At 44.8% G+C, this 11,834-nt stretch overlaps 1 pseudogene; it reads left to right on the top strand.

The window, feature by feature from the left end:
* Positions 1 to 5,193: 5,193 nt before the first annotated feature.
* Positions 5,194 to 6,764, top strand: LOC102125421 (heterogeneous nuclear ribonucleoprotein A3-like; annotated as a pseudogene).
* The last annotated feature ends 5,070 nt before the right edge of the window (positions 6,765 to 11,834 follow it).

Below are 11,834 nucleotides of genomic sequence, written 5' to 3' on the forward strand. Positions count from 1 at the left end.
AATACCTGGACCTGAGGTCAATCTGGGATTTACACTTGCCTCCAGCCTGTCCCGGCACACGTTCCACACTGCTGAGCCTTGTTTTCCCCAACTGCAAAGCACATCGCCATTTATAGAGCACTTTATTTGGAGAATTGTTGCTATCCTCAGTCCGTCATCACCCAGTTTCTCAAAAGAGGAGTCCTGGGATCTGCCACATTAGATTTTTGATGGGGGTGGAGCACTGTTGCTTATTTAAAACATAGATTCCTGGGTCCAACTTGGGTCCAACCTGGGCTCTTAGAGTTAAAATAGCGGGGTGGAGGTTATCTGCCCTCAAGTGACCTTTGGGAACCACTGATCCAAACCCTAGTCAATGATTTCCTTCTTAAGAGGTATAATACTTGCTAGAGGTGCTATTTTTTTAAGCCACACTATTCCTTTCTACCCCTAACCTCATGAGCCTTATGTAGCATGATTTTTTAAAAATAAAATGCATCACAAGTCTTTTTGACCATTTTCCAAAACCCTTCAAGATGACAAAGAAATCTGATAAGTGTTAGATATTCCTAAGTCTGGAAGGGACCTTAAAGGTCATGGAATCCAACCCCGACCTGAGGTTTGGATCATCTGTGTACTAGCCCTGCCAAATAATCACCCAGCCTCTGCACACTTCTGAACACAAGGGCCTTGCTACTCCTCTTGGCTGCTGGGATTTTAGAAAATTCCCTCTGCTACTGAATCCACTCTGTCTTGCTTTAATTAGTCCTGGATCCAGAAAACATACCTGTTCCCTCTGCCCTAGGAAAGCCCTTCCTCTGAAAACAGTTGATCTCCCCGAGGCCTCTCAAGTTGCAGAGTCCCAAGCTCTTTGGCTTGGGACTGGGATTTGGCTGTTCCTCCTGGGATCCAGGTTTTCAAGCACCTGAGCAAACCTCCCTGAACAGCTGCATGTGGCTGCCGTCATTCACTTATCGCTTGGTTTCCGTTTGCTCCTTGGGGGCCACCGCTTTCCCAAAGGGCAAGGACTGATGCAGCCTGGAGCTTGGTGGCCAGAGACCGCTCTCATTCTCCTGGCTTGCTCCTTGTAGCATATGAACGTGTGTCGTGCTACGGGCTTCCTGATATTAAAACGGCTTTCTTCTCTGGGAGGTTCTTCTCTGCCCACCTCTTCAACTCCAAATCAAATGACTGGTGTCTGCGGGTCTCCTTTACCTGCTCTGGACCAGGAGGCGGTGCTGAGCAGTCCTTGGCTTCTTGGGATGCTCCCCTCTCCAGGTTTCCATAAGGCTGCACTGTCCTGTTTCCTCTTTCTTTGAACATTTCTTCTCAGTTGCCTTTTCCTTTGCCTCATTTTTTTTTTAAGATAGGGTGTCACTCTGTCACCCAAGCTGGAATGCAGCGGTGCGATCACGGCTCACTGCAGTCTCGACCTCCAGGGCTCAGGTGATCCTCCCACCTCAGCTTCCCGAGTAGCTGGGACTACAGGCGCTCACCATCACACCCAGCTAATTTTTGTATTTTTTGTAGAGATGAGGTTTCACCATGTCGCCCAAGCTGGTCTCGAACTCCTGGCTCAAATGATCCCTCCCCCTCAGCCTCCCAAAGTGCTGGGATTGCAGGCGTGAGCCACTGTGCGCTGCCTGCCACCCTTTCAATATTGCCATTCCCAGGGGCTCCACCCTCCGCCATCTGCTCACTGCATTCTATTTCAGTGTTTCCTAACTTGGAGGGGATATTTTCTCCCCTTTGAGAATGTGATAATGACTGTAGATCCTCTCTACAGAGTGGGGAAAAAAAACAACCAAACGCGCAATATTTTGCCTACAATTCCAGGTTCTTAACACAAAGCCTATTTTTCCTCCCTGATTTTAGTTTCACCCTAGCTTCTTCCCAATCTCTCTCTGACCCATAGCTCTCTTGACCCTCAGATGAACAGATCAATAGTCAATGCCAAGGCCCCTTTGTTCCGTCACCAAGCTCCCTAGAAGCAGAGTCCGTGTTATTATGGAGCTTCATCACTGAGCAGAGGGCCTCACTGGTAACAGGAGCTTGGCCACATGCTGAGGGAATGGTCACCTGTCATTGCCATCCCTCCTCCATCCTCTGCCTCACATCAGACCTCAACTGGCTCCTCACAGGTCCCCTCCAGGTCAGCTTCTACCTGGTAGCAGAGGCACTCTTCTGAAACACAGTTCCCTGTCTCCCCTGCTTGGAGTCCTTGAGGGCTCCCTGTGACTTCCAGGATAAAGGGCATCTCTAAAAGGGGTCCCCTGCTACTGCTCTTGCTTCACTGCTCAGCTCTCTCCAACACCCCTCAGCTCCAGCCACCTGGAACTCCCGAGGGTCTCATGTGCAGAGATGCTGTCCCTGCTTCCCATTCTCCTGGGCCTGAAGTGTCTGGCCCCTCTCTTCTTGGCTTTGCTAATCCATATTCATCCTTCAAAACTCACTCAGGCATCACTATCTTTTGGGAAGCATGTCCTGCCTCACAGCTCTCAGTTACCCATTTTAATATTCCTCCACTGTGGATCCACAGTTCCCAAAGCACAGCCCACACACAGCACTGGTCCCACGCTACATTGTATGTGGGAAGTCACTTGTCTATTCCCTGCCTGAGGGCAGAGACCCTGTCTTCCTATTTGCTTTGCCTAACAGAGCCCACAGTAGGTGCCTAATAATTATTTGCTTCATGAGGGACAGGATGAATACATCAGTAAGGATTATTCAGAGAAACAGAATCAATAGAGAGTATCTGTGTATATGTACCTAGATCTATAACCTATCTATAATCTATATCTAAATATATACATAGAGAGAGGTAGGGAGAGAGACATTTATTTTAAGGAATTGACCCATGCAGTTGTGGGGGCCTAGCAAGTCTGAAATCTGCAGGCCAGGTCAATCGGATGGCAATTCCAGCAGGAGTTGTTGCTGAAGTCTTGAATTCAAAGGCAGTCAGGAGGCAGAATTCCTTCTTCTTTAGGGGACCTGTCTTTTCTCTTAAGATACTCAACGGACTGGATGACTCCCATATTTTGGAGGGTAATCTGCTTTACTCAAAGTCCACTGGTTTAAAAGTTAAGCTCATCTGAAAAATACTTTCACAGCAGCATTTTGGACTGGTGTTTGACGAAACAACTGGGCACTGTATCCTAGCCAACTGGACACATAAGATGAACTATCACAATGAGTAAACTTATCTCTGAGCCTCAGCTTCTCCATTTGTGAAATGAAGAGCTATGAGAATATTCAAAGATTCCACTAAGGAATAATTATAATTAGATAACTTCTGGATTACACTTTATAATTTAATGCACTTTCACCATATCGTATCATTTAATTCCTATAACAATTCTATCAAGCAAGTTTGTTATTGTCTTTTTTTTAGTTTTTTTTTTTTTTTTTTTTTTTTTTTTTTTTTGAGACAGAGCTTTGCTCTTATTGCCCAGACTGGAGTGCAGTGGCACAATCTTGGCTTACTGTAACCTCCGCCTCCCGGGTTCAAGCCATTCTCCTGCCTCAGCCTCCCGAGTAGCTGGGGTTACAGGCACCTGCCACCATGCCTGGCTAATTTTTTGTATTTTCAGTAGAGATGGGGTTTCACCACGTTGGCCAGGCTGGTCTCAAACTCCTGACCTCAGGTGATACACTCACCTTGACCTCTCGAAGTGCTGAGATTACAGGCATGAGCCAGCACGCCCTGCCTTTACATTAAATTTATTTATTTATTTATTTATTTAGAGACTGAGTCTCGCTCTATCGCCCAGGCCGCAGTGCAGTAGAGCAATCTCGGCTCACTGCAAACCCCGCCTCCCAGGTTCAAGCAATTCTCCTGCCTCAGCCTCTCGAGTAGCTGGGATTACAGGCATGTGCCACCCCACCCAGCTAATTTTTGTACTTTTAGTAGAGATGGGGTTTCACCCAGGCTGGTCTCGAACTCCTGACCTCAAGTGATCTGCCTGCCTTGTCCTCCCAAAGTGCTGGGATTGCAGGAGTGAGTCACTACAACCAGCCTATTTATTTTTTAAGAGACAGGGTCTCTGTTGCCCAGGCTGGAGCGCAGTGGCACCTTCTTAGCTCACTGTAGTCTCAAACTCCCGGGCTCAAGCAATCCTCTCTCCTCAGCCTTCTGAGTAACTGGGACTACAGGAGCGTGCCACCACACCTGGATAATTTTTTTGTATGTGTGGAGACAGGGCCTCACTAGGTTGGCCAGGCTGGTCTCAAACTCCTGGCCTCAAGTGATCCTCTTGTCTTGGCTTCCCAAAGTGCAGGGATTATAGGTGTGAGCCACCATACCCGGACTTTTTTTTTTGCGCTCCTCATTTCCCAGACAGTTGGTGGCCAGGCAGAGGCGCTCCTCACTTCCTAGTCAGTTGGGTGGCTGGGGAGAGGTGCTGTCTTCTTTTTTATGGCTGAGGAAACCAAAGCCCAGAGAAGGGAAGAGATTTGTTGGCAAGTGGAAGAATCTGGACTAGAGCCTGGATTTTCCAATGCCAGTCTCAGGCTGATCCTTCTGGGCCTGAAGAACCATCTTTGAAAGCTGAGGCCAGGAGGGAGTTGCTGGGAGCAGGAAGCTGAAGCAGGGGCAGAGGAGACCTCTACTACGGAAACTCAAGAGGAAAACCACAACAGCAGGAAGTCCAAGTGGGCCTGGTCAGGCCAACCTAGGAATTCCATGATGTAATTTCTCTTCTCCAATTGAGAGAATACAAGTATGGCCAGGGCTCAGCACCCAGTGTATTAAGGACTCCTAACTTGGGGTTCATGATAACTCATAAAAAATATGGCAAAAGATACATTTTAAAGGTGGTCAGAAAAGCTGGGCCATTGATCTTTACTCACCAGGAGTCATGTAGCACTTACCATTGCCAGAATATTCTCTTACAAATCTATTCCAAAGCTACACCTTCATGGTTCTCCCAAAACAAAGCTGCAAAAAGACTTTCAGAGGAGAGATTAGAAACAGAGCAAGGCCTTCTAGTAAGACATTCTATTTATTTTGACTTGCTATTACCTCTGTCTACTTACAGGATTCCAGAGGAGCAAAGCTAAGTTTAACATTAAAACTCAGTGTTAATGGAGTAGGGAGTAGGGAGTAGGGAGAATCTCAAACCAGAAAAAAATCTGCAAGTCAACTCTGCAAAACCTGTCAAGAAGCTCTCAGTCCCATATTGAACTTGAGTTGGAAGAGGCAAGTCCGGTCTCAAAATGGAGGTAAAACCGCCACCTGCTGACCCCAGCCTGGCTCTAGCCGTCGCTGCTGGAGGGAGGAGGGCCATGATCCAAACGAACCAGAGCAGTTGAGAAAACTGTTTATTGGTGGTCTGAGCTTTGAAACTACAGATGATAGTTTCAGAGAACATTTTGAGAAATGGGGCACACTCACGGACTGTGTGGTAATGAGAGACCCCCAAACAAAACATTCCAGGGGCTTTGGTTCTGTGACTTGTTCTTGTGTTGAAGAGGTGGATGCAGCAATGTGTGCTCAACCACACAAGGTTGATGGGCGTGTAGTCAAACCAAAGAGAGCTGTTTCCAGAGAGGATTCTGTAAAGCCTGGCGCCCATCTAACAGTGAAGAACATTTTTGTTGGTGGTGTTAAAGAAGACACAGAAGAATATAATTTGAGAGAACTACTTCGGAAAGTATGGCAAGATTAACCACAGAAGTTATGGAAGATGGGCAGGGTGGAAAAAAGAGAGGATTTGCTTTTGCAACTTTTGATGATCATGATACAGTTGATAAAATTGTTGTTCAGGGCCGGGCGCGGTGGCTCAAGCCTGTAATCCCAGCACTTTGGGAGGCCGAGACGGGCGGATCACGAGGTCAGGAGATCGAGACCAACCTGGCTAACACCGTGAAACCCCGTCTCTACTAAAAATACAAAAAACTAGCCGGGCGAGGTGGCGGGCGCCTGTAGTCCCAGCTACTCCGGAGGCTGAGGCAGGAGAATGGCGTAAACCCGGGAGGCGGAGCTTGCAGTGAGCTGAGATCCGGCCACTGCACTCCAGCCCGGGCTACAGAGCAAGACTCCGTCTCAAAAAAAAAAAAAAAAAAAAAAAAAAAAAAAAATTGTTGTTCAGAAATACCACACTATTAATGGGCAAAATTGTGAAGTGCAAAAGGCCCTTTCTAAACAAGAGATGCAGTCTGCTGGATCACAGGGAGGTCGTGGAGGTGGATCTGGCAATTTTATTGTGGAGGAAACTTTGGAGGTGGTGGAGGTAATTTTGGCCGTGGTGGAAACTGTGATGGAAGAGGAGGCTATGGTGGTGGAGGTGGTGGCAGCAGAGGTAGTTATGGAGGAGGTGATGGTAGATATAATGGATCTGGAGGTGATGGTGGCAACTATGGCGGTGGTCCTGGTTATAGTAGTAGAGGGGGCTATGGTCATGATGGACCAGGATGTGGAAACCAAGGTGGTGGATATGGTGGCGGTGGTGGAGGATATGATGGGTACAATGAAGGAGGAAATTTTGGCGGTGGTAACTATGGTGGTGGTGGGAACTATAATGATTTTGGAAATTACAGTGGACAACAGCAATCAAATTATGGACCCATGAAAGGGGGCAGTTTTGGTGGAAGAAGCTTGGGCATTCCCTATGGTGGTGGTTATGGATCTGGTGGTGGAAGTGGTGGATATGGCAGCAGAAGGTTCTAAAAACAGCAGAAAAGGGCTACAGCTCTTAGCAGGAGAGAGAGCAAGGAGTTGTCAGGAAAGCTGCAGGTTACTTTGAGACAGTCACACCAAATGCATTAGAGGAACTGTAAAAATCTGCCACAGAAGGAACGATGATCCATAGTCAGAAAAGTTACTGCAGCTTAAACAGGAAACCCTTCTTGTTCAGGACTATCATAGCCACAGTTTGCACAAAGTGCAGCTATTGATTAATGCAATGTAGTGTCAATTAGATGTACATTCCTGAGGTCTTTCATCTGTTGTAGCTTTGTCTTTTTCTTTTCATTACATCAGGTATATTGCCCTGTAAATTGTGGTAGTGGTACCAGGAATAAAATATTAAGGAATTTTTAACTTAAAAAAACAACCTGTCAAGAAGCCAAATGTCCCAAGCACTTCATGATTGGAAAAGCTAATGGCTGGCTCTTTAACACTCCGTGGGCTTTCCCATTCTCCTGCATTTTCCTTCTGCCTGGAGGCTTTGTGGGAGAATCCATTTCCTTGCCTTTTTTAGGATCTAGAGGCCACTGCATTTTCTGGCTCTTGGCTTCTTCAGTGTGTCACTTGAACCTCTTGCTTCCATCTTTGTATCTCTTACTATTTTTTTTTTTCGGGGAGAGACAAGGTCTCACTCTGTCACCCAGGCTAGAGTGCTGTGGTGTGATCATTGTTCACTGCAGCCTTGAACTCCTGGGCTCAAGTGATCCTCCTGCCTCAGCCTCCTGAGTACCTAGCACCACAGGTGCACACCATCATGCTTGGTTAATTAAAAAAATTCTTTTTTGTAGAAACAGGGTCTTGCTATGTTGTTCAGGCTGGTCTCAAACTCCTAACCTTAAGCGATCCTCCCTACTTGGCCCCTCAAAGCATTGAGATTACAGATATGAGCACATCTCCTACCTTTTTTTTTTAAAGAGACAAGGTCTCTGTTGTCTAGGCTGGAGTGCAGTGGCACAATTATAGCTCACTGCAGCCTCCAACTGCTGGACTGAAGCAATCCTCCCTGCTTAGCCTCCAGAGTAGCTGGGACTACAGGTACATGCCTCCACACCTGGCTAAATTTTTTATCTTTGTAGAGATGGGATCTCACTATGTTACCCAGGCTGGTCTCAAACTCCTGGCTTCAAGTGATCCTCCTGCCTTGACCTCCCAAAGTACTGGGGTTACAGGCATGAGCCACCACTCCTGGCCCATCTCCTGACCCATTTATTATTGACTTTGATCCTCCCGCCTCCCTAAGGGTCTATGTGAATATACTGAACCCATCTAGATAATCCAGGATAATCTCTCTTCAAGATCCTTAATTTAATCACACACACAAAGTCCCTGTTGCTGTGTAACATATCCACACGTTCTGTGGATTATGACATGGACATTGGGGGCCATTATTCACCCAAACACAATGGATAATGAGTACATGGGGGTTTGTTCTACTTTTGAATATGTCTGAATAAAAATTATGAAAGAAAACCTTCTTTTGACCCCAAGACCTGTTATTACCAGAAGTTTGAATTTTTACTCCCTTAACTAGTAAAACTTCCTGAACATTTTCTGCAGTTCTTGTCTCTACTTCCTTGTCTCCCATTCTCTTTAAGCTACATCCAGTCAGGTTTTTAACTTTCATCTCTCCACCCAACCCAATTAAGGCCACCAACTCCAACTCACCTCTTCTAATAGTCATTCACTACTCACTTCTTGTTGAAACATTTACATTTCTAAGTTTATATTAAATGCTCTCCTGGGTTTAATCTTCAACCTCAACATCTACTGCTCTCTGCCTGATCTTAAGTGTGGGAAGGATTGAGGCCCAGTCTCAGGCCCTCTACTTGTCTTTCTTTCTGTCTCTTGAATGTGCCAAACATTTCCCACCTTGACTTTTGCACTCTTCTTTCCTTCCCTGAGACCCTTCTCCTCTAGATGTGTGCATTATCAGCTCCTTCTTATCATACTTCTCAGCTCAAACGTCACTTCCCCTGAGAGGCCTTCTGTAACCCCCTAAGTTAATTAAAAATTTAAATTAACTTTCCATAACTCCCAATATCCCATTACCCTATTCCATTTTCTTTACTTATCGCTATGTGAACTTAGCTTCTTGATTGACTGTTCTGTTCACTTAACTTTGTGTCTGTCTCACCCTGTGCTCTTTAAAGGCAAATACTGTATTTTGTCTTGTTCATTGCTGAGTCCCTAGCACCTGGTACATGTTAAGTGTCCAACAGACACATGTTCAAATAAACTGATGAATGGCTCAGTTTTTAAAAAATGAATAAATGGAAAAAAAAAAAGGCCTGATATCAGATTCTTAAGTAATTCTCATAAACTAAAAGATTCTGATTCAGGCCAGGCACGGTGGTTCATGCTTGTAATCCCAGCACTTTGGGAGGCTGCACTGGAAGGATCACCTGAGGTCAGGAGTTCAAGACCAGCTTGCCCAACATGGTGAAACCCCGTATCTACTAAAAATACAAAAATTAGCCAGGTGTGGTAGCAGGCACCTGTAATCCCAGCTATTCAGGAGGCAGGGAAAGGAGAATCACTTGAACCCAGGAGGCGGGGGTTGTAGTGAGCTGAGATTGCACCACTGCACTCCAGCGTGGGCAACAGAGCAAGACTCCATATCAAATAAATAAATAATAAATACGAGATTCTGATTCAATAAACATGGGTGGGGTCTAAGAATTTTCATTTTAACAAATACCACAGAAAACTCTGGGGCAGGGGTTCACAGAACATGTTTTGGAGAAATACTGATTTATTCATTTTTGTAAGCACTATGTAGGTACGCAGCATAGTTTTAAAGAGGTATGAGGATTTTCAGAATTGAGTCACTTTGCAAAGTTCATAACGATTCAGTAAGTAAATTCTAAGAAGGCAGAAACAAATTCTAATTTTAAAAAACAGCCTATCCTCACATGTAAATTACACGAACACACAAATTACCCTATCTATTGTATGCTGGTCATAAATTCTTAGCCTTCATCTCAGTCATGAAAACAAAGCCTAGACTTCTATAACTCTGTTTCAAAAAATGAATTGCTCAGACCAAAACAAGAAATATTTGTTTAAAGGAATCACCAGCAGAGAAAAATGTGCTTCTTGAAAAAAAGGATTGAAGAAAATGAAATCTTAGCTTTAAAAGTATACTGTGTTGATAAAAGAGAAGTGAGCACAAGTTGCTCTTAAGGGGTAAATGTGGAAGGAAGATTTGCCTTCCACAGTGATCAAAATGGGCGGATGTTTCAAGAGTAATTCCAGATGCTACTTGTTAACATGGCATTGCACCACAGGCAACAGTGGAGTCAGGTGGTGGTGGTATTGTGTGCATGAGGGGGTGATCAAATTAGACTCTGGTTTGATGAACAATACATGCCAACTTTGACAAGTAAAGCCGGCTGTTGATTGGCATTTGGAATTTGGCAAGGAGTGCTACTGTCCACTCAAATGATTTTTTTGTTTTGTTTTTAAAGATGGAGTCTTGCTGTCTGTTGCCCAGGCTGGAATGCAGTGGCGTGATCTTGGCTCACTGCAACCTCTGCCTACTGGGTTCAAGCAATTCTCCTGCCTCAGCCTCCCGAGCATCTGGGATTACAGGCACCCACCGCCATGCCTGGCTAATTTTTGTATTTTTAGTAGAGACGGGGTTTCACCATGTTGGCCAGGCTGGTCTTGAACTCCTGACCTAAAGTGATCCGCCCGCCTTCGCCTCCCAAAGTGCTGGGATTACAGGCGTGAGGCACTGTGCCCGGCCTCAAATGGTATTTTAAAACTCTACTTTGTTACAGAGAAAACCAATCTGCACTGTATTTGCTTTTTCATCTTATACATTTCAGAAATCAGAGCTTTTGATATGATCCTGGGTAATGGCCCACCTTTACAGAGGTAAGTACCTTGCCTAGCTCAGAGTAGCAATTAACACATACTATATCTAAGATCTACCTTTATTAAAATCCTGGTTAGACAGAAAACCACAGACTGCATGTTCTCACTTACAAGTGGGAGCTAAACACTGAATACACATGGATACAAAGAAGGGAACCATAGACACTGAGTGCCTGTTGACGGTGGAAGGAGAGGATCGAAAAACTACCTATTGGGTACTAACTATGCTTATTACCTGGGTGACGAAGTAATCTATACACCAATCCCCTATGAGATGTAAGTTACCTATGTGACAAATCACCACAAGTACCCTTGAGCCTAAAAGTTAAAAAACAATAAAAATAATGAATAAATAATAAATAAAATCCTGGTTAAACTCCAGAGCACTTGCAAATGTCAAACTAACGTTGTCAATTTCTTGAGGTATTTTCTCCCTTCCTTTTACTTGCCAGTAACTCTTGCTTTTAGCTCACGTTTTAAAGATGAATATGGTCTAGAGCAGTCCTGTCCAGTAAAAATAAAATGCAATCACAAATGCAAGCCATGAATGTGATTTTAAACTTTCTAGTAGCCATATGAGAAAAAGAGAAATAAGTGAAATTATTTTAAATTACCATTTTAACATGTAACCAGTATTTCAAAATGGAGACATTTTTCTTTTCTTTTCTTTTCTTTTTTGAGACAGAGTCTTGCTCTGTCACCAGGCTGGAGTGCAGTGGCACGATCTCAGCTCACTGCAACCTCCGCCTCCCGAGTTCAAGGGATTCTTCTGCCTCAGCCTCCCAAGTAGCTGGAATTACAGGCGCATGCCACCACACCTGGCTAATTTTTTGTATTTTTAGTAGAGACGAGGTTTTACCATATTAGCCAGGATGGTCTCGATCTCCTGACCTTGTGATCCGCCCACCTTGGCCTCCCAAAGTGCTGGGATTACAGGCGTGAACCACCATGTCCCCGACCGAAACGTTTTTCATTCAAACTTTTGGATACTAAGTCTTTGCTATCCGATATCCAGCATCCAGCGTGTATTTTATAGCACATCTCAATTTGGACCAGCCACATTTCGAGTATTTAATAGCTACATGTAGCTAGGAGCTACATATTGGACAGTAAAGGTCTAGAGCTTTGCTACTCAGTGTGTAGTCCACAAATTAGAGGCACTTTCAAAATATTTCTGTTCATAGACAATGTACCTGATCACCTAAAAACTTACAAGATGAATGTTGTTTTCATGCCTGCTACCACAACACCTATTCTGCAGCGTATGGATCAAGGAGTAATTTCAACTTTC

Source organism: Macaca fascicularis, chromosome 1, assembly GCF_037993035.2.
Source record: "Macaca fascicularis isolate 582-1 chromosome 1, T2T-MFA8v1.1".
NCBI lineage: Eukaryota > Metazoa > Chordata > Mammalia > Primates > Cercopithecidae > Macaca > Macaca fascicularis.